The sequence below is a fragment of the Pleuronectes platessa genome, chromosome 4 (genome assembly GCF_947347685.1).
Source record: "Pleuronectes platessa chromosome 4, fPlePla1.1, whole genome shotgun sequence".
Taxonomy (NCBI): Eukaryota; Metazoa; Chordata; class Actinopteri; order Pleuronectiformes; family Pleuronectidae; genus Pleuronectes; species Pleuronectes platessa.
In genome coordinates this window covers 5171643-5196248 of record NC_070629.1, presented here as the reverse complement: position 1 = coordinate 5196248, position 24606 = coordinate 5171643, and the positions used below count along the sequence as shown (strand labels likewise).

The 24606-nt window shown below is 38.2% G+C and overlaps 41 non-coding genes across 41 annotated transcripts; 25 read left to right on the top strand and 16 right to left on the bottom strand.

The window, feature by feature from the left end:
• Window positions 1–1877: 1877 nt before the first annotated feature.
• Window positions 1878–1950, bottom strand: trnar-ucg (transfer RNA arginine (anticodon UCG)). The gene has a single exon. It is a non-coding gene; the product is annotated as a tRNA-Arg (tRNA).
• A 264-nt stretch (window positions 1951–2214) lies between these two features.
• Window positions 2215–2288, top strand: trnai-aau (transfer RNA isoleucine (anticodon AAU)). Its single transcript has one exon. It is a non-coding gene; the product is annotated as a tRNA-Ile (tRNA).
• A 422-nt stretch (window positions 2289–2710) lies between these two features.
• On the top strand, window positions 2711–2784 carry trnai-aau (transfer RNA isoleucine (anticodon AAU)). Its single transcript has one exon. It is a non-coding gene; the product is annotated as a tRNA-Ile (tRNA).
• Window positions 2785–3130: 346 nt separating this feature from the next.
• Window positions 3131–3203, bottom strand: trnar-ucg (transfer RNA arginine (anticodon UCG)). Its single transcript has one exon. It is a non-coding gene; the product is annotated as a tRNA-Arg (tRNA).
• A 683-nt stretch (window positions 3204–3886) lies between these two features.
• trnar-ucg (transfer RNA arginine (anticodon UCG)) lies at window positions 3887–3959 on the bottom strand. Its single transcript has one exon. It is a non-coding gene; the product is annotated as a tRNA-Arg (tRNA).
• Window positions 3960–4223: 264 nt separating this feature from the next.
• On the top strand, window positions 4224–4297 carry trnai-aau (transfer RNA isoleucine (anticodon AAU)). The gene has a single exon. It is a non-coding gene; the product is annotated as a tRNA-Ile (tRNA).
• Window positions 4298–5215: 918 nt separating this feature from the next.
• trnai-aau (transfer RNA isoleucine (anticodon AAU)) lies at window positions 5216–5289 on the top strand. The gene has a single exon. It is a non-coding gene; the product is annotated as a tRNA-Ile (tRNA).
• Window positions 5290–5635: 346 nt separating this feature from the next.
• trnar-ucg (transfer RNA arginine (anticodon UCG)) lies at window positions 5636–5708 on the bottom strand. Its single transcript has one exon. It is a non-coding gene; the product is annotated as a tRNA-Arg (tRNA).
• Window positions 5709–6226: 518 nt separating this feature from the next.
• Window positions 6227–6300, top strand: trnai-aau (transfer RNA isoleucine (anticodon AAU)). Its single transcript has one exon. It is a non-coding gene; the product is annotated as a tRNA-Ile (tRNA).
• A 422-nt stretch (window positions 6301–6722) lies between these two features.
• Window positions 6723–6796, top strand: trnai-aau (transfer RNA isoleucine (anticodon AAU)). The gene has a single exon. It is a non-coding gene; the product is annotated as a tRNA-Ile (tRNA).
• A 422-nt stretch (window positions 6797–7218) lies between these two features.
• Window positions 7219–7292, top strand: trnai-aau (transfer RNA isoleucine (anticodon AAU)). Its single transcript has one exon. It is a non-coding gene; the product is annotated as a tRNA-Ile (tRNA).
• Window positions 7293–7638: 346 nt separating this feature from the next.
• trnar-ucg (transfer RNA arginine (anticodon UCG)) lies at window positions 7639–7711 on the bottom strand. The gene has a single exon. It is a non-coding gene; the product is annotated as a tRNA-Arg (tRNA).
• Window positions 7712–8394: 683 nt separating this feature from the next.
• Window positions 8395–8467, bottom strand: trnar-ucg (transfer RNA arginine (anticodon UCG)). Its single transcript has one exon. It is a non-coding gene; the product is annotated as a tRNA-Arg (tRNA).
• Window positions 8468–8731: 264 nt separating this feature from the next.
• On the top strand, window positions 8732–8805 carry trnai-aau (transfer RNA isoleucine (anticodon AAU)). Its single transcript has one exon. It is a non-coding gene; the product is annotated as a tRNA-Ile (tRNA).
• A 917-nt stretch (window positions 8806–9722) lies between these two features.
• Window positions 9723–9796, top strand: trnai-aau (transfer RNA isoleucine (anticodon AAU)). The gene has a single exon. It is a non-coding gene; the product is annotated as a tRNA-Ile (tRNA).
• Window positions 9797–10142: 346 nt separating this feature from the next.
• On the bottom strand, window positions 10143–10215 carry trnar-ucg (transfer RNA arginine (anticodon UCG)). Its single transcript has one exon. It is a non-coding gene; the product is annotated as a tRNA-Arg (tRNA).
• Window positions 10216–10478: 263 nt separating this feature from the next.
• On the top strand, window positions 10479–10552 carry trnai-aau (transfer RNA isoleucine (anticodon AAU)). The gene has a single exon. It is a non-coding gene; the product is annotated as a tRNA-Ile (tRNA).
• Window positions 10553–10974: 422 nt separating this feature from the next.
• trnai-aau (transfer RNA isoleucine (anticodon AAU)) lies at window positions 10975–11048 on the top strand. Its single transcript has one exon. It is a non-coding gene; the product is annotated as a tRNA-Ile (tRNA).
• A 422-nt stretch (window positions 11049–11470) lies between these two features.
• trnai-aau (transfer RNA isoleucine (anticodon AAU)) lies at window positions 11471–11544 on the top strand. The gene has a single exon. It is a non-coding gene; the product is annotated as a tRNA-Ile (tRNA).
• Window positions 11545–11890: 346 nt separating this feature from the next.
• Window positions 11891–11963, bottom strand: trnar-ucg (transfer RNA arginine (anticodon UCG)). Its single transcript has one exon. It is a non-coding gene; the product is annotated as a tRNA-Arg (tRNA).
• A 683-nt stretch (window positions 11964–12646) lies between these two features.
• Window positions 12647–12719, bottom strand: trnar-ucg (transfer RNA arginine (anticodon UCG)). Its single transcript has one exon. It is a non-coding gene; the product is annotated as a tRNA-Arg (tRNA).
• Window positions 12720–12983: 264 nt separating this feature from the next.
• trnai-aau (transfer RNA isoleucine (anticodon AAU)) lies at window positions 12984–13057 on the top strand. The gene has a single exon. It is a non-coding gene; the product is annotated as a tRNA-Ile (tRNA).
• Window positions 13058–13974: 917 nt separating this feature from the next.
• Window positions 13975–14048, top strand: trnai-aau (transfer RNA isoleucine (anticodon AAU)). The gene has a single exon. It is a non-coding gene; the product is annotated as a tRNA-Ile (tRNA).
• A 346-nt stretch (window positions 14049–14394) lies between these two features.
• trnar-ucg (transfer RNA arginine (anticodon UCG)) lies at window positions 14395–14467 on the bottom strand. The gene has a single exon. It is a non-coding gene; the product is annotated as a tRNA-Arg (tRNA).
• A 263-nt stretch (window positions 14468–14730) lies between these two features.
• trnai-aau (transfer RNA isoleucine (anticodon AAU)) lies at window positions 14731–14804 on the top strand. Its single transcript has one exon. It is a non-coding gene; the product is annotated as a tRNA-Ile (tRNA).
• A 422-nt stretch (window positions 14805–15226) lies between these two features.
• Window positions 15227–15300, top strand: trnai-aau (transfer RNA isoleucine (anticodon AAU)). The gene has a single exon. It is a non-coding gene; the product is annotated as a tRNA-Ile (tRNA).
• Window positions 15301–15646: 346 nt separating this feature from the next.
• On the bottom strand, window positions 15647–15719 carry trnar-ucg (transfer RNA arginine (anticodon UCG)). The gene has a single exon. It is a non-coding gene; the product is annotated as a tRNA-Arg (tRNA).
• Window positions 15720–16402: 683 nt separating this feature from the next.
• On the bottom strand, window positions 16403–16475 carry trnar-ucg (transfer RNA arginine (anticodon UCG)). Its single transcript has one exon. It is a non-coding gene; the product is annotated as a tRNA-Arg (tRNA).
• Window positions 16476–16739: 264 nt separating this feature from the next.
• Window positions 16740–16813, top strand: trnai-aau (transfer RNA isoleucine (anticodon AAU)). The gene has a single exon. It is a non-coding gene; the product is annotated as a tRNA-Ile (tRNA).
• Window positions 16814–17235: 422 nt separating this feature from the next.
• trnai-aau (transfer RNA isoleucine (anticodon AAU)) lies at window positions 17236–17309 on the top strand. Its single transcript has one exon. It is a non-coding gene; the product is annotated as a tRNA-Ile (tRNA).
• Window positions 17310–18151: 842 nt separating this feature from the next.
• Window positions 18152–18224, bottom strand: trnar-ucg (transfer RNA arginine (anticodon UCG)). Its single transcript has one exon. It is a non-coding gene; the product is annotated as a tRNA-Arg (tRNA).
• A 263-nt stretch (window positions 18225–18487) lies between these two features.
• Window positions 18488–18561, top strand: trnai-aau (transfer RNA isoleucine (anticodon AAU)). The gene has a single exon. It is a non-coding gene; the product is annotated as a tRNA-Ile (tRNA).
• An 842-nt stretch (window positions 18562–19403) lies between these two features.
• On the bottom strand, window positions 19404–19476 carry trnar-ucg (transfer RNA arginine (anticodon UCG)). Its single transcript has one exon. It is a non-coding gene; the product is annotated as a tRNA-Arg (tRNA).
• Window positions 19477–19739: 263 nt separating this feature from the next.
• trnai-aau (transfer RNA isoleucine (anticodon AAU)) lies at window positions 19740–19813 on the top strand. The gene has a single exon. It is a non-coding gene; the product is annotated as a tRNA-Ile (tRNA).
• Window positions 19814–20731: 918 nt separating this feature from the next.
• trnai-aau (transfer RNA isoleucine (anticodon AAU)) lies at window positions 20732–20805 on the top strand. Its single transcript has one exon. It is a non-coding gene; the product is annotated as a tRNA-Ile (tRNA).
• A 422-nt stretch (window positions 20806–21227) lies between these two features.
• trnaf-aaa (transfer RNA phenylalanine (anticodon AAA)) lies at window positions 21228–21301 on the top strand. Its single transcript has one exon. It is a non-coding gene; the product is annotated as a tRNA-Phe (tRNA).
• A 346-nt stretch (window positions 21302–21647) lies between these two features.
• trnar-ucg (transfer RNA arginine (anticodon UCG)) lies at window positions 21648–21720 on the bottom strand. Its single transcript has one exon. It is a non-coding gene; the product is annotated as a tRNA-Arg (tRNA).
• Window positions 21721–21983: 263 nt separating this feature from the next.
• Window positions 21984–22057, top strand: trnai-aau (transfer RNA isoleucine (anticodon AAU)). Its single transcript has one exon. It is a non-coding gene; the product is annotated as a tRNA-Ile (tRNA).
• Window positions 22058–22975: 918 nt separating this feature from the next.
• Window positions 22976–23049, top strand: trnai-aau (transfer RNA isoleucine (anticodon AAU)). Its single transcript has one exon. It is a non-coding gene; the product is annotated as a tRNA-Ile (tRNA).
• A 422-nt stretch (window positions 23050–23471) lies between these two features.
• Window positions 23472–23545, top strand: trnai-aau (transfer RNA isoleucine (anticodon AAU)). The gene has a single exon. It is a non-coding gene; the product is annotated as a tRNA-Ile (tRNA).
• Window positions 23546–24387: 842 nt separating this feature from the next.
• On the bottom strand, window positions 24388–24460 carry trnar-ucg (transfer RNA arginine (anticodon UCG)). The gene has a single exon. It is a non-coding gene; the product is annotated as a tRNA-Arg (tRNA).
• Window positions 24461–24606: the final 146 nt, after the last annotated feature.

Genomic DNA, 24606 nt, shown 5'->3' with positions numbered 1-24606 from the left:
ATCTGTTAAAAGACACCTCTTACGTAGCTGGATTGCCGGCCTCACTGTGTGATCGCCTCTGACGGCGTTTTTAAGATCATCTCCGATCTGTGTTACTATATGTTTCTCTCTTTCTCTCTATTGTATTCTCTCACATCCGCCGACATACACATCCTCGCCCACGCACACACACATAGTCGCATTACATATAGTCATTCTGATATCAAGGAGGGCCTGAACGCACCTCGACGCCATTCGGCGCTAAAGCTAAGCTAAGCTAAGACAAAGAACCCCTTTGTCCTCCCTCGACCTTTGTCCCACGTGTGTTTAAGTCGGCCATCTTTGACCATCTTGACTCTAAGTTACGTGGTCCTTCGACCATTGATTGCAATACACATCGAGGCCCGCCCTCCATTCGGACTCTAAATTCCTTAGGCGACTCCGCCATTTTGAGTTGTAGTCCTGGTGTATATTACATCACCAATTTTGTAGTCAAACCCCCAGGGTTAAGCCGGCCCTCTTAAACTTCGTGAGTCATCGACCCCCCTTTCCCTCTCTCTCTCTCACACACACACACACTTCCCCCCACTCACACACACACACACACACAAACACACACACAGCCCTATCAGAAGGATTGCAGTGTGATCAATTGTGCTAAATGTGCTGCGACTGTATTGGAGATAGCGGATTGTGTTAAGTGAAGAATCATTTGGAACAACTTTGACTTTTATATCTTTTTAATAAACCCCTTTTATACTTAAAGTATTTGAATCTTGTGATTATTGGTACGTGTTTATGTGAACACAGTTGGATAACGATAGCCAGTGCTTGAACTCAAACCCTTCATCGTTTATTATATAATCCCTAATATTAACTATTGAGATTATTAATTTAACTTTATCAGATGAGACTGATACTTATAGACTGACTCGTTGGCCCCTGTAACCAGGGTGGTGCCCCTTCTCGAGTATTAATATAGATAGTAGCATTCTTAAATTGACGATTTTATTGTTGTGACTAATTATTTCATTATTCTTGGTTGATAACCTTATCATTATTAATTGATAGCTTGTACTTTCTAAATTGATAATTACTTGTTTTTCATTAGTAGTTGTTATTCATTGATTGATTATTCTTAAAGTTTACATTAATTATTTAATTATTCTTAATCAATAAACTTTATCATTCTCAAATTAGTGATTTAATAATTCTTAATTGTTGAACTTCCTTATTTACTCATTAATGGTTTTATTGTTATTTGATTACTGATCATCTTCAATTAATAATCTAATTATTTTGTTTAATAAATAATCTTTATTGTTTCAATAATCATATTCCATGATTATTGATAATTAGCCAACGTCGAGTCCCCCTACTATTGCACAACACCTAATCGTACTGCACTTCTACTGTTGTTTTCCCTGTGCAAAATGATCACTGGAATAAAAAATGGAGTCTATCCTCACTCTATAAATGGCCGGTTAGCTCAGATGGTCAGAGCGTGGTGCTAATAAAGCCAAGGTCATGGGTTCAAACCCCATACTGGCCATTTTTCTGTAACAGTGGCAATGCCATTTCACAAAAGCTTCCCTGAATTATGGATGTCAGGAAGATTGCTCACTTGGTGAAATATCCAGCATGGACTGAATTCTGAATGCACCTGTTTCTTCACTAACTATTATTGCCTGTATCCTCTCCAAGTTGTGAACAACAATAATATGATAGTTTAAAGGAAAAGGTGTCTTGAACCCCTGAGATATGGAATAGAAAAGCACTTCATACAGTATGACTTGTTTTGGTGTGAAGGATTTGTCATTGTGTGTAGACCACATATAGCATTTCAGTTTTTTCTTAAGGCACTACACTTTAGATATTTTTGTAAATTGAGGGACTTTCAACCACGAAGGGACTCGAACCCTCAATCTTCTGATTCGAAGTCAGACGCCTTGTCCATTAGGCCACGTGGTCTTAGTTCTCTCATGTAAGGTTGAACTCATCGAGATCCAATCATTTATAAAAGCTTCTCTGAATTAAAATACTTGGCCGAAAGATTGTTCTATGAAATATCTTACTTTATTGAAGTTTTTTTTTTTTAACCATGTGTATGTGTACTAAATATCCAAAAAACGCATAGTGACTCATTCACCTAATCGTACTGCACTTCTACTGTTGTTTTCACTGTGCAAAATGATCACTGGAATAAAAAATGGAGTCTATCCTCACTCTATAAATGGCCGGTTAGCTCAGATGGTCAGAGCGTGGTGCTAATAACGCCAAGGTCATGGGTTCAAACCCCATACTGGCCATTTTTCTGTAACAGTGGCAATGCCATTTCACAAAAGCTTCCCTGAATTATGGATGTCAGGAAGATTGCTCACTTGGTGAAATATCCAGCATGGACTGAATTATAAATGCACCTGTTTGGTGTTCTCTAACTATTATTGCCTGTGTCCTTTCCAAGTTGTGAACAATAACATGATAGTTTAAAGCACAAAGGGTCTTGAACCCCTGAGATATGGAATAGAAAAGCAACTTCATACATTAAGATTTGTTTTTGTCTTAGTCAATTGTTGGAGTTTTTTTTTTCATTGTATGTACACCACATCCAGCATTTCAGTTTTTACTTAAAGCACTATACTGTTGATATTTGTTACTGCACTTCCACTGTTGTTCACCCTGTGCAGATGAACACTGGAAAATAAATGGAGTTGATCCTCACTATATACGTGGCCGGTTAGCTCAGATGGTCAGAGCGTGGTGCTAATAACGCCAAGGTCATGGGTTCAAGCCCCATACTGGCCAGTTGTTTGTAACAGATGCAAAGCCATTTCACGAAAGCTTCTCTAAATAATGGATGTCAGGAAGATTGCTCACTTGGTGAAATATCCAGCATGGACTGAATTCTAACTGCACCTGTTTCTTCAATAACTATTAGTGCCTGTATCCTCTCCAAGTTGTGAACAACAATAATATGATAGTTTAAAGCAAAAGGTGTCTTGAACCCCTGAGATATGGAATAGAAAAGCACATCATACAGTATGACTTGTTTTGGTGTGAAGGATTTGTCATTGTGTGTAGACCACATATAGCATTTCAGTTTTTTCTTAAGGCACTACACTTTAGATATTTTTGTAAATTGAGGGACTTTCAACCACGAAGGGACTCGAACCCTCAATCTTCTGATTCGAAGTCAGACGCCTTGTCCATTAGGCCACGTGGTCTTAGTTCTCTCATGTAAGGTTGAACTCATCGAGATCCAATCATTTATAAAAGCTTCTCTGAATTAAAATACTTGGCCGAAAGATTGTTCTATGAAATATCTTACTTTATTGAAGTTTTTTTTTTTAACAATGTGTATGTGTACTAAATATCCAAAAAACGCATAATGACTCATTCACCTAATCGTACTGCACTTCTACTGTTGTTTTCCCTGTGCAAAATGATCACTGGAATAAAAAATGGAGTCTATCCTCACTCTATAAATGGCCGGTTAGCTCAGATGGTCAGAGCGTAGTGCTAATAACGCCAAGGTCATTGGTTCAAACCCCATACTGGCCATTTTTCTGTAACAGTGGCAATGCCATTTCACAAAAGCTTCTCTGAATTATGGATGTCAGGAAGATTGCTCACTTGGTGAAATATCCAGCATGGACTGAATTTTAACTGCACCTGTTTCTTCACTAACTATTATTGCCTGTATCCTCTCCAAGTTGTGAACAACAATAATATGATAGTTTAAAGCAAAAGGTGTCTTGAACCCCTGAGATATGGAATAGAAAAGCACTTCATACAGTATGACTTGTTTTGGTGTGAAGGATTTGTCATTGTGTGTAGACCACATATAGCATTTCAGTTTTTTCTTAAGGCACTACACTTTAGATATTTTTGTAAATTGAGGGACTTTCAACCACGAAGGGACTCGAACCCTCGATCTTCTGATTCGAAGTCAGACGCCTTGTCCATTAGGCCACGTGGTCTTAGTTCTCTCATGTAAGGTTGAACTCATCGAGATCCAATCATTTATAAAAGCTTCTCTGAATTAAAATACTTGGCCGAAAGATTGTTCTATGAAATATCTTACTTTATTGAAGTTTTTTTTTTTTAACCATGTGTATGTGTACTAAATATCCAAAAAACGCATAGTGACTCATTCACCTAATCGTACTGCACTTCTACTGTTGTTTTCACTGTGCAAAATGATCACTGGAATAAAAAATGGAGTCTATCCTCACTCTATAAATGGCCGGTTAGCTCAGATGGTCAGAGCGTGGTGCTAATAACGCCAAGGTCATGGGTTCAAACCCCATACTGGCCATTTTTCTGTAACAGTGGCAATGCCATTTCACAAAAGCTTCTCTGAATTATGGATGTCAGGAAGATTGCTCACTTGGTGAAATATCCAGCATGGACTGAATTCTAAATGCACCTGTTTGGTGTTCTCTAACTATTATTGCCTGTGTCCTTTCCAAGTTGTGAACAATAACATGATAGTTTAAAGCACAAGGGGTCTTGAACCCCTGAGATATGGAATAGAAAAGCAACTTCATACATTAAGATTTGTTTTTGTCTTTGTCAATTGTTGGAGTTTTTTTTTTCATTGTGTGTACACCACATCCAGCATTTCAGTTTTTACTTAAAGCTATATACTGTTGATATTTGTTACTGCACTTCCACTGTTGTTCACCCTGTGCAGATGAACACTGGAAAATAAATGGAGTTGATCCTCACTATATACGTGGCCGGTTAGCTCAGATGGTCAGACCGTGGTGCTAATAACGCCAAGGTCATGGGTTCAAGCCCCATACTGGCCAGTTGTTTGTAACAGATGCAAAGCCATTTCACGAAAGCTTCTCTGAATTATGGATGTCAGGAAGATTGCTCACTTGGTGAAATATCCAGCATGGACTGAATTCTGAATGCACCTGTTTGGTGTTCTCTAACTATTATTGCCTGTGTCCTTTCCAAGTTGTGAACAATAACATGATAGTTTAAAGCACAAGGGGTCTTGAACCCCTGAGATATGGAATAGAAAAGCAACTTAATACATTAAGATTTGTTTTTGTCTTAGTCAATTGTTGGAGTTTTTTTTTTCATTGTGTGTACACGACATCCAGCATTTCAGTTTTTACTTAAAGCACTATACTGTTGATATTTGTTACTGCACTTCCACTGTTGTTCAACCTGTGCAGATGAACACTGAAAAATAAATGGAGTTGATCCTCACTATATATGTGGCCGGTTAGCTCAGATGGTCAGAGCGTGGTGCTAATAACGCCAAGGTCATGGGTTCAAGCCCCATACTGGCCAGTTGTTTGTAACAGATGCAAAGCCATTTCACGAAAGCTTCTCTAAGTAATGGATGTCAGGAAGATTGCTCACTTGGTGAAATATCCAGCATGGACTGAATTCTTACTGCACCTGTTTCTTCACTAACTATTATTGCCTGTATCCTCTCCAAGTTGTGAACAACAATAATATGATAGTTTAAAGCAAAAGGTGTCTTGAACCCCTGAGATATGGAATAGAAAAGCACATCATACAGTATGACTTGTTTTGGTGTGAAGGATTTGTCATTGTGTGTAGACCACATATAGCATTTCAGTTTTTTTTTAAGGCACTACACTTTAGATATTTTTGTAAATTGAGGGACTTTCAACCACGAAGGGACTCGAACCCTCAATCTTCTGATTCGAAGTCAGACGCCTTGTCCATTAGGCCACGTGGTCTTAGTTCTCTCATGTAAGGTTGAACTCATCGAGATCCAATCATTTATAAAAGCTTCTCTGAATTAAAATACTTGGCCGAAAGATTGTTCTATGAAATATCTTACTTTATTGAAGTTTTTTTTTTTAACAATGTGTATGTGTACTAAATATCCAAAAAACGCATAATGACTCATTCACCTAATCGTACTGCACTTCTACTGTTGTTTTCCCTGTGCAAAATGATCACTGGAATAAAAAATGGAGTCTATCCTCACTCATAAATGGCCGGTTAGCTCAGATGGTCAGAGCGTAGTGCTAATAACGCCAAGGTCATTGGTTCAAACCCCATACTGGCCATTTTTCTGTAACAGTGGCAATGCCATTTCACAAAAGCTTCTCTGAATTATGGATGTCAGGAAGATTGCTCACTTGGTGAAATATCCAAATATTGTTGATATTTGTTACTGCACTTCCACTGTTGTTCAACCTGTGCAGATGAACACTGAAAAATAAATGGAGTTGATCCTCACTATATATGTGGCCGGTTAGCTCAGATGGTCAGAGCGTGGTGCTAATAACGCCAAGGTCATGGGTTCAAGCCCCATACTGGCCAGTTGTTTGTAACAGATGCAAAGCCATTTCACGAAAGCTTCTCTGAATTATGGATGTCAGGAAGATTGCTCACTTGGTGAAATATCCAGCATGGACTGAATTCTAAATGCACCTGTTTGGTGTTCTCTAACTATTATTGCCTGTGTCCTTTCCAAGTTGTGAACAATAACATGATAGTTTAAAGCACAAGGGGTCTTGAACCCCTGAGATATGGAATAGAAAAGCAACTTCATACATTAAGATTTGTTTTTGTCTTAGTCAATTGTTGGAGTTTTTTTTTTCATTGTGTGTACACCACATCCAGCATTTCAGTTTTTACTTAAAGCTATATACTGTTGATATTTGTTACTGCACTTCCACTGTTGTTCACCCTGTGCAGCTGAACACTGGAAAATAAATGGAGTTGATCCTCACTATATAGTTGGCCGGTTAGCTCAGATGGTCAGAGCGTGGTGCTAATAATGCCAAGGTCATGGGTTCAAACCCCATACTGGCCATTTTTCTGTAACAGTGGCAATGCCATTTCACAAAAGCTTCTCTGAATTATGGATGTCATGAAGATTGCTCACTTGGTGAAATATCCAGCATGGACTGAATTCTAAATGCACCTGTTTGGTGTTCTCTAACTATTATTGCCTGTGTCCTTTCCAAGTTGTGAACAATAACATGATAGTTTAAAGCACAAGGGGTCTTGAACCCCTGAGATATGGAATAGAAAAGCAACTTAATACATTAAGATTTGTTTTTGTCTTAGTCAATTGTTGGAGTTTTTTTTTTCATTGTGTGTACACGACATCCAGCATTTCAGTTTTTACTTAAAGCACTATACTGTTGATATTTGTTACTGCACTTCCACTGTTGTTCAACCTGTGCAGATGAACACTGAAAAATAAATGGAGTTGATCCTCACTATATATGTGGCCGGTTAGCTCAGATGGTCAGAGCGTGGTGCTAATAACGCCAAGGTCATGGGTTCAAGCCCCATACTGGCCAGTTGTTTGTAACAGATGCAAAGCCATTTCACGAAAGCTTCTCTAAATAATGGATGTCAGGAAGATTGCTCACTTGGTGAAATATCCAGCATGGACTGAATTCTAACTGCACCTGTTTCTTCAATAACTATTATTGCCTGTATCCTCTCCAAGTTGTGAACAACAATAATATGATAGTTTAAAGCAAAAGGTGTCTTGAACCCCTGAGATATGGAATAGAAAAGCACATCATACAGTATGACTTGTTTTGGTGTGAAGGATTTGTCATTGTGTGTAGACCACATATAGCATTTCAGTTTTTTCTTAAGGCACTACACTTTAGATATTTTTGTAAATTGAGGGACTTTCAACCACGAAGGGACTCGAACCCTCAATCTTCTGATTCGAAGTCAGACGCCTTGTCCATTAGGCCACGTGGTCTTAGTTCTCTCATGTAAGGTTGAACTCATCGAGATCCAATCATTTATAAAAGCTTCTCTGAATTAAAATACTTGGCCGAAAGATTGTTCTATGAAATATCTTACTTTATTGAAGTTTTTTTTTTTAACAATGTGTATGTGTACTAAATATCCAAAAAACGCATAATGACTCATTCACCTAATCGTACTGCACTTCTACTGTTGTTTTCCCTGTTCAAAATGATCACTGGAATAAAAAATGGAGTCTATCCTCACTCTATAAATGGCCGGTTAGCTCAGATGGTCAGAGCGTAGTGCTAATAACGCCAAGGTCATTGGTTCAAACCCCATACTGGCCATTTTTCTGTAACAGTGGCAATGCCATTTCACAAAAGCTTCTCTGAATTATGGATGTCAGGAAGATTGCTCACTTGGTGAAATATCCAGCATGGACTGAATTTTAACTGCACCTGTTTCTTCACTAACTATTATTGCCTGTATCCTCTCCAAGTTGTGAACAACAATAATATGATAGTTTAAAGCAAAAGGTGTCTTGAACCCCTGAGATATGGAATAGAAAAGCACTTCATACAGTATGACTTGTTTTGGTGTGAAGGATTTGTCATTGTGTGTAGACCACATATAGCATTTCAGTTTTTTCTTAAGGCACTACACTTTAGATATTTTTGTAAATTGAGGGACTTTCAACCACGAAGGGACTCGAACCCTCGATCTTCTGATTCGAAGTCAGACGCCTTGTCCATTAGGCCACGTGGTCTTAGTTCTCTCATGTAAGGTTGAACTCATCGAGATCCAATCATTTATAAAAGCTTCTCTGAATTAAAATACTTGGCCGAAAGATTGTTCTATGAAATATCTTACTTTATTGAAGTTTTTTTTTTTTAACCATGTGTATGTGTACTAAATATCCAAAAAACGCATAGTGACTCATTCACCTAATCGTACTGCACTTCTACTGTTGTTTTCACTGTGCAAAATGATCACTGGAATAAAAAATGGAGTCTATCCTCACTCTATAAATGGCCGGTTAGCTCAGATGGTCAGAGCGTGGTGCTAATAACGCCAAGGTCATGGGTTCAAACCCCATACTGGCCATTTTTCTGTAACAGTGGCAATGCCATTTCACAAAAGCTTCTCTGAATTATGGATGTCAGGAAGATTGCTCACTTGGTGAAATATCCAGCATGGACTGAATTCTAAATGCACCTGTTTGGTGTTCTCTAACTATTATTGCCTGTGTCCTTTCCAAGTTGTGAACAATAACATGATAGTTTAAAGCACAAGGGGTCTTGAACCCCTGAGATATGGAATAGAAAAGCAACTTCATACATTAAGATTTGTTTTTGTCTTTGTCAATTGTTGGAGTTTTTTTTTTCATTGTGTGTACACCACATCCAGCATTTCAGTTTTTACTTAAAGCTATATACTGTTGATATTTGTTACTGCACTTCCACTGTTGTTCAACCTGTGCAGATGAACACTGGAAAATAAATGGAGTTGATCCTCACTATATACGTGGCCGGTTAGCTCAGATGCTCAGACCGTGGTGCTAATAACGCCAAGGTCATGGGTTCAAGCCCCATACTGGCCAGTTGTTTGTAACAGATGCAAAGCCATTTCACGAAAGCTTCTCTAAATAATGGATGTCAGGAAGATTGCTCACTTGGTGAAATATCCAGCATGGACTGAATTCTGAATGCACCTGTTTGGTGTTCTCTAACTATTATTGCCTGTGTCCTTTCCAAGTTGTGAACAATAACATGATAATTTAAAGCACAAGGGGTCTTGAACCCCTGAGATATGGAATAGAAAAGCAACTTAATACATTAAGATTTGTTTTTGTCTTAGTCAATTGTTGGAGTTTTTTTTTCATTGTGTGTACACCACATCCAGCATTTCAGTTTTTACTTAAAGCTATATACTGTTGATATTTGTTACTGCACTTCCACTGTTGTTCACCCTGTGCAGATGAACACTGGAAAATAAATGGAGTTGATCCTCACTATATACGTGGCCGGTTAGCTCAGATGGTCAGAGCGTGGTGCTAATAACGCCAAGGTCATGGGTTCAAGCCCCATACTGGCCAGTTGTTTGTAACAGATGCAAAGCCATTTCACGAAAGCTTCTCTAAATAATGGATGTCAGGAAGATTGCTCACTTGGTGAAATATCCAGCATGGACTGAATTCTAACTGCACCTGTTTCTTCACTAACTATTATTGCCTGTATCCTCTCCAAGTTGTGAACAACAATAATATGATAGTTTAAAGCAAAAGGTGTCTTGAACCCCTGAGATATGGAATAGAAAAGCACTTCATACAGTATGACTTGTTTTGGTGTGAAGGATTTGTCATTGTGTGTAGACCACATATAGCATTTCAGTTTTTTCTTAAGGCACTACACTTTAGATATTTTTGTAAATTGAGGGACTTTCAACCACGAAGGGACTCGAACCCTCAATCTTCTGATTCGAAGTCAGACGCCTTGTCCATTAGGCCACGTGGTCTTAGTTCTCTCATGTAAGGTTGAACTCATCGAGATCCAATCATTTATAAAAGCTTCTCTGAATTAAAATACTTGGCCGAAAGATTGTTCTATGAAATATCTTACTTTATTGAAGTTTTTTTTTTTAACAATGTGTATGTGTACTAAATATCCAAAAAACGCATAATGACTCATTCACCTAATCGTACTGCACTTCTACTGTTGTTTTCCCTGTGCAAAATGATCACTGGAATAAAAAATGGAGTCTATCCTCACTCTATAAATGGCCGGTTAGCTCAGATGGTCAGAGCGTGGTGCTAATAACGCCAAGGTCATGGGTTCAAGCCCCATACTGGCCAGTTGTTTATAACAGATGCAAAGCCATTTCACAAAAGCTTCTCTGAATAATGGATGTCAGGAAGATTGCTCACTTGGTGAAATATCCAGCATGGACTGAATTCTGAATGCACCTGTTTGGTGTTCTCTAACTATTATTGCCTGTGTCCTTTCCAAGTTGTGAACAATAACATGATAGTTTAAAGCACAAGGGGTCTTGAACCCCTGAGATATGGAATAGAAAAGCAACTTAATAAATTAAGATTTGTTTTTGTCTTAGTCAATTGTTGGAGTTTTTTTTTTCATTGTGTGTACACGACATCCAGCATTTCAGTTTTTACTTAAAGCACTATACTGTTGATATTTGTTACTGCACTTCCACTGTTGTTCACCCTGTGCAGCTGAACACTGGATAATAAATGGAGTTGATCCTCACTATATAGTTGGCCGGTTAGCTCAGATGGTCAGAGCGTGGTGCTAATAACGCCAAGGTCATGGGTTCAAACCCCATACTGGCCATTTTTCTGTAACAGTGGCAATGCCATTTCACAAAAGCTTCTCTGAATTATGGATGTCATGAAGATTGCTCACTTGGTGAAATATCCAGCATGGACTGAATTCTAAATGCACCTGTTTGGTGTTCTCTAACTATTATTGCCTGTGTCCTTTCCAAGTTGTGAACAATAACATGATAGTTTAAAGCACAAGGGGTCTTGAACCCCTGAGATATGGAATAGAAAAGCAACTTAATACATTAAGATTTGTTTTTGTCTTAGTCAATTGTTGGAGTTTTTTTTTTCATTGTGTGTACACGACATCCAGCATTTCAGTTTTTACTTAAAGCACTATACTGTTGATATTTGTTACTGCACTTCCACTGTTGTTCAACCTGTGCAGATGAACACTGAAAAATAAATGGAGTTGATCCTCACTATATATGTGGCCGGTTAGCTCAGATGGTCAGAGCGTGGTGCTAATAACGCCAAGGTCATGGGTTCAAGCCCCATACTGGCCAGTTGTTTGTAACAGATGCAAAGCCATTTCACGAAAGCTTCTCTAAATAATGGATGTCAGGAAGATTGCTCACTTGGTGAAATATCCAGCATGGACTGAATTCTAACTGCACCTGTTTCTTCAATAACTATTATTGCCTGTATCCTCTCCAAGTTGTGAACAACAATAATATGATAGTTTAAAGCAAAAGGTGTCTTGAACCCCTGAGATATGGAATAGAAAAGCACATCATACAGTATGACTTGTTTTGGTGTGAAGGATTTGTCATTGTGTGTAGACCACATATAGCATTTCAGTTTTTTCTTAAGGCACTACACTTTAGATATTTTTGTAAATTGAGGGACTTTCAACCACGAAGGGACTCGAACCCTCAATCTTCTGATTCGAAGTCAGACGCCTTGTCCATTAGGCCACGTGGTCTTAGTTCTCTCATGTAAGGTTGAACTCATCGAGATCCAATCATTTATAAAAGCTTCTCTGAATTAAAATACTTGGCCGAAAGATTGTTCTATGAAATATCTTACTTTATTGAAGTTTTTTTTTTTAACAATGTGTATGTGTACTAAATATCCAAAAAACGCATAATGACTCATTCACCTAATCGTACTGCACTTCTACTGTTGTTTTCCCTGTTCAAAATGATCACTGGAATAAAAAATGGAGTCTATCCTCACTCTATAAATGGCCGGTTAGCTCAGATGGTCAGAGCGTAGTGCTAATAACGCCAAGGTCATTGGTTCAAACCCCATACTGGCCATTTTTCTGTAACAGTGGCAATGCCATTTCACAAAAGCTTCTCTGAATTATGGATGTCAGGAAGATTGCTCACTTGGTGAAATATCCAGCATGGACTGAATTTTAACTGCACCTGTTTCTTCACTAACTATTATTGCCTGTATCCTCTCCAAGTTGTGAACAACAATAATATGATAGTTTAAAGCAAAAGGTGTCTTGAACCCCTGAGATATGGAATAGAAAAGCACTTCATACAGTATGACTTGTTTTGGTGTGAAGGATTTGTCATTGTGTGTAGACCACATATAGCATTTCAGTTTTTTCTTAAGGCACTACACTTTAGATATTTTTGTAAATTGAGGGACTTTCAACCACGAAGGGACTCGAACCCTCGATCTTCTGATTCGAAGTCAGACGCCTTGTCCATTAGGCCACGTGGTCTTAGTTCTCTCATGTAAGGTTGAACTCATCGAGATCCAATCATTTATAAAAGCTTCTCTGAATTAAAATACTTGGCCGAAAGATTGTTCTATGAAATATCTTACTTTATTGAAGTTTTTTTTTTTTAACCATGTGTATGTGTACTAAATATCCAAAAAACGCATAGTGACTCATTCACCTAATCGTACTGCACTTCTACTGTTGTTTTCACTGTGCAAAATGATCACTGGAATAAAAAATGGAGTCTATCCTCACTCTATAAATGGCCGGTTAGCTCAGATGGTCAGAGCGTGGTGCTAATAACGCCAAGGTCATGGGTTCAAACCCCATACTGGCCATTTTTCTGTAACAGTGGCAATGCCATTTCACAAAAGCTTCTCTGAATTATGGATGTCAGGAAGATTGCTCACTTGGTGAAATATCCAGCATGGACTGAATTCTAAATGCACCTGTTTGGTGTTCTCTAACTATTATTGCCTGTGTCCTTTCCAAGTTGTGAACAATAACATGATAGTTTAAAGCACAAGGGGTCTTGAACCCCTGAGATATGGAATAGAAAAGCAACTTCATACATTAAGATTTGTTTTTGTCTTTGTCAATTGTTGGAGTTTTTTTTTTCATTGTGTGTACACCACATCCAGCATTTCAGTTTTTACTTAAAGCTATATACTGTTGATATTTGTTACTGCACTTCCACTGTTGTTCAACCTGTGCAGATGAACACTGGAAAATAAATGGAGTTGATCCTCACTATATACGTGGCCGGTTAGCTCAGATGGTCAGACCGTGGTGCTAATAACGCCAAGGTCATGGGTTCAAGCCCCATACTGGCCAGTTGTTTGTAACAGATGCAAAGCCATTTCACGAAAGCTTCTCTAAATAATGGATGTCAGGAAGATTGCTCACTTGGTGAAATATCCAGCATGGACTGAATTCTGAATGCACCTGTTTGGTGTTCTCTAACTATTATTGCCTGTGTCCTTTCCAAGTTGTGAACAATAACATGATAATTTAAAGCACAAGGGGTCTTGAACCCCTGAGATATGGAATAGAAAAGCAACTTAATACATTAAGATTTGTTTTTGTCTTAGTCAATTGTTGGAGTTTTTTTTTCATTGTGTGTACACCACATCCAGCATTTCAGTTTTTACTTAAAGCTATATACTGTTGATATTTGTTACTGCACTTCCACTGTTGTTCACCCTGTGCAGATGAACACTGGAAAATAAATGGAGTTGATCCTCACTATATACGTGGCCGGTTAGCTCAGATGGTCAGAGCGTGGTGCTAATAACGCCAAGGTCATGGGTTCAAGCCCCATACTGGCCAGTTGTTTGTAACAGATGCAAAGCCATTTCACGAAAGCTTCTCTAAATAATGGATGTCAGGAAGATTGCTCACTTGGTGAAATATCCAGCATGGACTGAATTCTAACTGCACCTGTTTCTTCACTAACTATTATTGCCTGTATCCTCTCCAAGTTGTGAACAACAATAATATGATAGTTTAAAGCAAAAGGTGTCTTGAACCCCTGAGATATGGAATAGAAAAGCACTTCATACAGTATGACTTGTTTTGGTGTGAAGGATTTGTCATTGTGTGTAGACCACATATAGCATTTCAGTTTTTTCTTAAGGCACTACACTTTAGATATTTTTGTAAATTGAGGGACTTTCAACCACGAAGGGACTCGAACCCTCAATCTTCTGATTCGAAGTCAGACGCCTTGTCCATTAGGCCACGTGGTCTTAGTTCTCTCATGTAAGGTTGAACTCATCGAGATCCAATCATTTATAAAAGCTTCTCTGAATTAAAATACTTGGCCGAAAGATTGTTCTATGAAATATCTTACTTTATTGAAGTTTTTTTTTTTAACAATGTGTATGTGTACTAAATATCCAAAAAACGCATAATGACTCATTCACCTAATCGTACTGCACTTCTACTGTTGTTTTCCCTGTGCAAAATGATCACTGGAATAAAAAATGGAGTCTATCCTCACTCTATAAATGGCCGGTTAGCTCAGATGGTCAGAGCGTGGTGCTAATAACGCCAAGGTCATGGGTTCAAGCCCCATACTGGCCAGTTGTTTATAACAGATGCAAAGCCATTTCACAAAAGCTTCTCTGAATAATGGATGTCAGGAAGATTGCTCACTTGGTGAAATATCCAGCATGGACTGAATTCTGAATGCACCTGTTTGGTGTTCTCTAACTATTATTGCCTGTGTCCTTTCCAAGTTGTGAACAATAACATGATAGTTTAAAGCACAAGGGGTCTTGAACCCCTGAGATATGGAATAGAAAAGCAACTTAATAAATTAAGATTTGTTTTTGTCTTAGTCAATTGTTGGAGTTTTTTTTTTCATTGTGTGTACACGACATCCAGCATTTCAGTTTTTACTTAAAGCACTATACTGTTGATATTTGTTACTGCACTTCCACTGTTGTTCAACCTGTGCAGATGAACACTGAAAAATAAATGGAGTTGATCCTCACTATATATGTGGCCGGTTAGCTCAGATGGTCAGAGCGTGGTGCTAATAACGCCAAGGTCATGGGTTCAAGCCCCATACTGGCCAGTTGTTTGTAACAGATGCAAAGCCATTTCACGAAAGCTTCTCTAAATAATGGATGTCAGGAAGATTGCTCACTTGGTGAAATATCCAGCATGGACTGAATTCTAACTGCACCTGTTTCTTCAATAACTATTAGTGCCTGTATCCTCTCCAAGTTGTGAACAACAATAATATGATAGTTTAAAGCAAAAGGTGTCTTGAACCCCTGAGATATGGAATAGAAAAGCACATCATACAGTATGACTTGTTTTGGTGTGAAGGATTTGTCATTGTGTGTAGACCACATATAGCATTTCAGTTTTTTCTTAAGGCACTACACTTTAGATATTTTTGTAAATTGAGGGACTTTCAACCACGAAGGGACTCGAACCCTCAATCTTCTGATTCGAAGTCAGACGCCTTGTCCATTAGGCCACGTGGTCTTAGTTCTCTCATGTAAGGTTGAACTCATCGAGATCCAATCATTTATAAAAGCTTCTCTGAATTAAAATACTTGGCCGAAAGATTGTTCTATGAAATATCTTACTTTATTGAAGTTTTTTTTTTTAACAATGTGTATGTGTACTAAATATCCAAAAAACGCATAATGACTCATTCACCTAATCGTACTGCACTTCTACTGTTGTTTTCCCTGTGCAAAATGATCACTGGAATAAAAAATGGAGTCTATCCTCACTCTATAAATGGCCGGTTAGCTCAGATGGTCAGAGCGTAGTGCTAATAACGCCAAGGTCATTGGTTCAAACCCCATACTGGCCATTTTTCTGTAACAGTGGCAATGCCATTTCACAAAAGCTTCTCTGAATTATGGATGTCAGGAAGATTGCTCACTTGGTGAAATATCCAGCATGGACTGAATTTTAACTGCACCTGTTTCTTCACTAACTATTATTGCCTGTATCCTCTCCAAGTTGTGAACAACAATAATATGATAGTTTAAAGCAAAAGGTGTCTTGAACCCCTGAGATATGGAATAGAAAAGCACTTCATACAGTATGACTTGTTTTGGTGTGAAGGATTTGTCATTGTTTGTAGACCACATATAGCATTTCAGTTTTTTCTTAAGGCACTACACTTTAGATATTTTTGTAAATTGAGGGACTTTCAACCACGAAGGGACTCGAACCCTCGATCTTCTGATTCGAAGTCAGACGCCTTGTCCATTAGGCCACGTGGTCTTAGTTCTCTCATGTAAGGTTGAACTCATCGAGATCCAATCATTTATAAAAGCTTCTCTGAATTAAAATACTTGGCCGAAAGATTGTTCTATGAAATATCTTACTTTATTGAAGTTTTTTTTTTTTAACCATGTGTATGTGTACTAAATATCCAAAAAACGCATAGTGACTCATTCACCTAATCGTACTGCACTTCTACTGTTGTTTTCACTGTGCAAAATGATCACTGGAATAAAAAATGGAGTCTATCCTCACTCTATAAATGGCCGGTTAGCTCAGATGGTCAGAGCGTGGTGCTAATAACGCCAAGGTCATGGGTTCAAACCCCATACTGGCCATTTTTCTGTAACAGTGGCAATGCCATTTCACGAAAGCTTCTCTAAATAATGGATGTCAGGAAGATTGCTCACTTGGTGAAATATCCAGCATGGACTGAATTCTGAATGCACCTGTTTGGTGTTCTCTAACTATTATTGCCTGTGTCCTTTCCAAGTTGTGAACAATAACATGATAATTTAAAGCACAAGGGGTCTTGAACCCCTGAGATATGGAATAGAAAAGCAACTTAATACATTAAGATTTGTTTTTGTCTTAGTCAATTGTTGGAGTTTTTTTTTTCATTGTGTGTACACCACATCCAGCATTTCAGTTTTTACTTAAAGCTATATACTGTTGATATTTGTTACTGCACTTCCACTGTTGTTCACCCTGTGCAGATGAACACTGGAAAATAAATGGAGTTGATCCTCACTATATCCTTGGCTGGTTAGCTCAGATGGTCAGAGCGTGGTGCTAATAACGCCAAGGTCATGGGTTCAAACCCCATACTGGCCAGTTGTTTGTAACAGATGCAAAGCCATTTCACGAAAGCTTCTCTAAATAATGGATGTCAGGAAGATTGCTCACTTGGTGAAATATCCAGCATGGACTGAATTCTGAATGCACCTGTTTGGTGTTCTCTAACTATTATTGCCTGTGTCCTTTCCAAGTTGTGAACAATAACATGATAATTTAAAGCACAAGGGGTCTTGAACCCCTGAGATATGGAATAGAAAAGCAACTTAATAGATTAAGATTTGTTTTTGTCTTAGTCAGTTGTTGGAGTTTTTTTTTTCATTGTGTGTACACCACATCCAGCATTTCAGTTTTTACTTAAAGCTATATACTGTTGATATTTGTTACTGCACTTCCACTGTTGTTCACCCTGTGCAGATGAACACTGGAAAATAAATGGAGTTGATCCTCACTATATACGTGGCCGGTTAGCTCAGATGGTCAGAGCGTGGTGCTAATAAAGCCAAGGTCATGGGTTCAAGCCCCATACTGGCCAGTTGTTTGTAACAGATGCAAAGCCATTTCACGAAAGCTTCTCTAAATAATGGATGTCAGGAAGATTGCTCACTTGGTGAAATATCCAGCATGGACTGAATTCTAACTGCACCTGTTTCTTCACTAACTATTATTGCCTGTATCCTCTCCAAGTTGTGAACAACAATAATATGATAGTTTAAAGCAAAAGGTGTCTTGAACCCCTGAGATATGGAATAGAAAAGCACTTCATACAGTATGACTTGTTTTGGTGTGAAGGATTTGTCATTGTGTGTAGACCACATATAGCATTTCAGTTTTTTCTTAAGGCACTACACTTTAGATATTTTTGTAAATTGAGGGACTTTCAACCACGAAGGGACTCGAACCCTCAATCTTCTGATTCGAAGTCAGACGCCTTGTCCATTAGGCCACGTGGTCTTAGTTCTCTCATGTAAGGTTGAACTCATCGAGATCCAATCATTTATAAAAGCTTCTCTGAATTAAAATACTTGGCCGAAAGATTGTTCTATGAAATATCTTACTTTATTGAAGTTTTTTTTTTTAACAATGTGTATGTGTACTAAATATCCAAAAAATGCATAATGACTCATTCACCTAATCGTACTGCACTTCTACTGTTGTTTTCCCTGTGCAAAATGATCACTGGAATAAAAAATGGAGTCTATCCTCACTCTATAAATGGCCGGTTAGCTCAGATGGTCAGAGCGTGGTGCTAATAACGCCAAGGTCATGGGTTCAAACCCCATACTGGCCAGTTGTTTGTAACAGATGCAAAGACATTTCACGAAAGCTTCTCTAAATAATGGATGTCAGGAAGATTGCTCACTTGGTGAAATATCCAGCATGGACTGAATTCTGAATGCACCTGTTTGGTGTTCTCTAACTATTATTGCCTGTGTCCTTTCCAAGTTGTGAACAATAACATGATAATTTAAAGCACAAGGGGTCTTGAACCCCTGAGATATGGAATAGAAAAGCAACTTAATAGATTAAGATTTGTTTTTGTCTTAGTCAGTTGTTGGAGTTTTTTTTTTCATTGTGTGTACACCACATCCAGCATTTCAGTTTTTACTTAAAGCTATATACTGTTGATATTTGTTACTGCACTTCCACTGTTGTTCACCCTGTGCAGATGAACACTGGAAAATAAATGGAGTTGATCCTCACTATATACGTGGCCGGTTAGCTCAGATGGTCAGAGCGTGGTGCTAATAAAGCCAAGGTCATGGGTTCAAGCCCCATACTGGCCAGTTGTTTGTAACAGATGCAAAGCCATTTCACGAAAGCTTCTCTAAATAATGGATGTCAGGAAGATTGCTCACTTGGTGAAATATCCAGCATGGACTGAATTCTAACTGCACCTGTTTCTTCACTAACTATTATTGCCTGTATCCTCTCCAAGTTGTGAACAACAATAATATGATAGTTTAAAGCAAAAGGTGTCTTGAACCCCTGAGATATGGAATAGAAAAGCACTTCATACAGTATGACTTGTTTTGGTGTGAAGGATTTGTCATTGTGTGTAGACCACATATAGCATTTCAGTTTTTTCTTAAGGCACTACACTTTAGATATTTTTGTAAATTGAGGGACTTTCAACCACGAAGGGACTCGAACCCTCAATCTTCTGATTCGAAGTCAGACGCCTTGTCCATTAGGCCACGTGGTCTTAGTTCTCTCATGTAAGGTTGAACTCATCGAGATCCAATCATTTATAAAAGCTTCTCTGAATTAAAATACTTGGCTGAAAGATTGTTCTATGAAATATCTTACTTTATTGAAGTTTTTTTTTTTAACAATGTGTATGTGTACTAAATATCCAAAAAATGCATAATGACTCATTCACCTAATCGTACTGCACTTCTACTGTTGTTTTCCCTGTGCAAAATGATCACTGGAATAAAAAATGGAGTCTATCCTCACTCTATAAATGGCCGGTTAGCTCAGATGGTCAGAGCGTGGTGCTAATAACGCCAAGGTCATGGGTTCAAACCCCATACTGGCCAGTTGTTTGTAACAGATGCAATGACATTTCACGAAAGCTTCTCTAAATAATGGATGTCAGGAAGATTGCTCACTTGGTGAAATATCCAGCATGGACTGAATTCTGAATGCACCTGTTTGGTGTTCTCTAACTATTATTGCCTGTGTCCTTTCCAAGTTGTGAACAATAACATGATAATTTAAAGCACAAGGGGTCTTGAACCCCTGAGATATGGAATAGAAAAGCAACTTAATACATTAAGATTTGTTTTTGTCTTAGTCAATTGTTGGAGTTTTTTTTTTCATTGTGTGTACACCACATCCAGCATTTCAGTTTTTACTTAAAGCTATATACTGTTGATATTTGTTACTGCACTTCCACTGTTGTTCACCCTGTGCAGATGAACACTGGAAAATAAATGGAGTTGATCCTCACTATATCCTTGGCTGGTTAGCTCAGATGGTCAGAGCGTGGTGCTAATTACGCCAAGGTCATGGGTTCAAACCCCATACTGGCCAGTTGTTTGTAACAGATGCAAAGCCATTTCACGAAAGCTTCTCTAAATAATGGATGTCAGGAAGATTGCTCACTTGGTGAAATATCCAGCATGGACTGAATTCTGAATGCACCTGTTTGGTGTTCTCTAACTATTATTGCCTGTGTCCTTTCCAAGTTGTGAACAATAACATGATAATTTAAAGCACAAGGGGTCTTGAACCCCTGAGATATGGAATAGAAAAGCAACTTAATACATTAAGATTTGTTTTTGTCTTAGTCAATTGTTGGAGTTTTTTTTTTCATTGTGTGTACACCACATCCAGCATTTCAGTTTTTACTTAAAGCTATATACTGTTGATATTTGTTACTGCACTTCCACTGTTGTTCACCCTGTGCAGATGAACACTGGAAAATAAATGGAGTTGATCCTCACTATATCCTTGGCTGGTTAGCTCAGATGGTCAGAGCGTGGTGCTAATAACGCCAAGGTCATGGGTTCAAACCCCATACTGGCCAGTTGTTTGTAACAGATGCAAAGCCATTTCACGAAAGCTTCTCTAAATAATGGATGTCAGGAAGATTGCTCACTTGGTGAAATATCCAGCATGGACTGAATTCTGAATGCACCTGTTTGGTGTTCTCTAACTATTATTGCCTGTGTCCTTTCCAAGTTGTGAACAATAACATGATAATTTAAAGCACAAGGGGTCTTGAACCCCTGAGATATGGAATAGAAAAGCAACTTAATAGATTAAGATTTGTTTTTGTCTTAGTCAGTTGTTGGAGTTTTTTTTTTCATTGTGTGTACACCACATCCAGCATTTCAGTTTTTACTTAAAGCTATATACTGTTGATATTTGTTACTGCACTTCCACTGTTGTTCACCCTGTGCAGATGAACACTGGAAAATAAATGGAGTTGATCCTCACTATATACGTGGCCGGTTAGCTCAGATGGTCAGAGCGTGGTGCTAAAAAAGCCAAGGTCATGGGTTCAAGCCCCATACTGGCCAGTTGTTTGTAACAGATGCAAAGCCATTTCACGAAAGCTTCTCTAAATAATGGATGTCAGGAAGATTGCTCACTTGGTGAAATATCCAGCATGGACTGAATTCTAACTGCACCTGTTTCTTCACTAACTATTATTGCCTGTATCCTCTCCAAGTTGTGAACAACAATAATATGATAGTTTAAAGCAAAAGTTGTCTTGAACCCCTGAGATATGGAATAGAAAAGCACTTCATACAGTATGACTTGTTTTGGTGTGAAGGATTTGTCATTGTGTGTAGACCACATATAGCATTTCAGTTTTTTCTTAAGGCACTACACTTTAGATATTTTTGTAAATTGAGGGACTTTCAACCACGAAGGGACTCGAACCCTCAATCTTCTGATTCGAAGTCAGACGCCTTGTCCATTAGGCCACGTGGTCTTAGTTCTCTCATGTAAGGTTGAACTCATCGAGATCCAATCATTTATAAAAGCTTCTCTGAATTAAAATACTTGGCCGAAAGATTGTTCTATGAAATATCTTACTTTATTGAAGTTTTTTTTTTTAACAATGTGTATGTGTACTAAATATCCAAAAAATGCATAATGACTCATTCACCTAATCGTACTGCACTTCTACTGTTGTTTTCCCTGTGCAAAATGATCACTGGAATAAAAAATGGAGTCTATCCTCACTCTATAAATGGCCGGTTAGCTCAGATGGTCAGAGCGTGGTGCTAATAACGCCAAGGTCATGGGTTCAAACCCCATACTGGCCAGTTGTTTGTAACAGATGCAAAGACATTTCACGAAAGCTTCTCTAAATAATGGATGTCAGGAAGATTGCTCACTTGGTGAAATATCCAGCATGGACTGAATTCTGAATGCACCTGTTTGGTGTTCTCTAACTATTATTGCCTGTGTCCTTTCCAAGTTGTGAACAATAACATGATAATTTAAAGCACAAGGGGTCTTGAACCCCTGAGATATGGAATAGAAAAGCAACTTAATACATTAAGATTTGTTTTTGTCTTAGTCAATTGTTGGAGTTTTTTTTTTCATTGTGTGTACACCACATCCAGCATTTCAGTTTTTACTTAAAGCTATATACTGTTGATATTTGTTACTGCACTTCCACTGTTGTTCACCCTGTGCAGATGAACACTGGAAAATAAATGGAGTTGATCCTCACTATATCCTTGGCTGGTTAGCTCAGATGGTCAGAGCGTGGTGCTAATAACGCCAAGGTCATGGGTTCAAACCCCATACTTGCCAGTTGTTTGTAACAGATGCAAAGACATTTCACGAAAGCTTCTCTAAATAATGGATGTCAGGAAGATTGCTCACTTGGTGAAATATCCAGCATGGACTGAATTCTGAATGCACCTGTTTGGTGTTCTCTAACTATTATTGCCTGTGTCCTTTCCAAGTTGTGAACAATAACATGATAATTTAAAGCACAAGGGGTCTTGAACCCCTGAGATATGGAATAGAAAAGCAACTTAATACATTAAGATTTGTTTTTGTCTTAGTCAATTGTTGGAGTTTTTTTTTTCATTGTGTGTACACCACATCCAGCATTTCAGTTTTTACTTAAAGCTATATACTGTTGATATTTGTTACTGCACTTCCACTGTTGTTCACCCTGTGCAGATGAACACTGGAAAATAAATGGAGTTGATCCTCACTATATCCTTGGCTGGTTAGCTCAGATGGTCAGAGCGTGGTGCTAATAACGCCAAGGTCATGGGTTCAAACCCCATACTGGCCAGTTGTTTCTAACAGATGCAAAGCCATTTCACGAAAGCTTCTCTAAATAATGGATGTCAGGAAGATTGCTCACTTGGTGAAATATCCAGCATGGACTGAATTCTGAATGCACCTGTTTGGTGTTCTCTAACTATTATTGCCTGTGTCCTTTCCAAGTTGTGAACAATAACATGATAATTTAAAGCACAAGGGGTCTTGAACCCCTGAGATATGGAATAGAAAAGCAACTTAATACATTAAGATTTGTTTTTGTCTTAGTCAATTGTTGGAGTTTTTTTTTTCATTGTGTGTACACCACATCCAGCATTTCAGTTTTTACTTAAAGCTATATACTGTTGATATTTGTTACTGCACTTCCACTGTTGTTCACCCTGTGCAGATGAACACTGGAAAATAAATGGAGTTGATCCTCACTATATCCTTGGCTGGTTAGCTCAGATGGTCAGAGCGTGGTGCTAATAACGCCAAGGTCATGGGTTCAAACCCCATACTGGCCAGTTGTTTGTAACAGATGCAAAGCCATTTCACGAAAGCTTCTCTAAATAATGGATGTCAGGAAGATTGCTCACTTGGTGAAATATCCAGCATGGACTGAATTCTGAATGCACCTGTTTGGTGTTCTCTAACTATTATTGCCTGTGTCCTTTCCAAGTTGTGAACAATAACATGATAATTTAAAGCACAAGGGGTCTTGAACCCCTGAGATATGGAATAGAAAAGCAACTTAATACATTAAGATTTGTTTTTGTCTTAGTCAGTTGTTGGAGTTTTTTTTTTCATTGTGTGTACACCACATCCAGCATTTCAGTTTTTACTTAAAGCTATATACTGTTGATATTTGTTACTGCACTTCCACTGTTGTTCACCCTGTGCAGATGAACACTGGAAAATAAATGGAGTTGATCCTCACTATATACGTGGCCGGTTAGCTCAGATGGTCAGAGCGTGGTGCTAATAAAGCCAAGGTCATGGGTTCAAGCCCCATACTGGCCAGTTGTTTGTAACAGATGCAAAGCCATTTCACAAAAGCTTCTCTAAATAATGGATGTCAGGAAGATTGCTCACTTGGTGAAATATCCAGCATGGACTGAATTCTAACTGCACCTGTTTCTTCACTAACTATTATTGCCTGTATCCTCTCCAAGTTGTGAACAACAATAATATGATAGTTTAAAGCAAAAGTTGTCTTGAACCCCTGAGATATGGAATAGAAAAGCACTTCATACAGTATGACTTGTTTTGGTGTGAAGGATTTGTCATTGTGTGTAGACCACATATAGCATTTCAGTTTTTTCTTAAGTCACTACACTTTAGATATTTTTGTAAATTGAGGGACTTTCAACCACGAAGGGACTCGAACCCTCAATCTTCTGATTCGAAGTCAGACGCCTTGTCCATTAGGCCACGTGGTCTTAGTTCTCTCATGTAAGGTTGAACTCATCGAGATCCAATCATTTATAAAAGCTTCTCTGAATTAAAATACTTGGCCGAAAGATTGTTCTATGAAATATCTTACTTTATTGAAGTTTTTTTTTTTAACAATGTGTATGTGTACTAA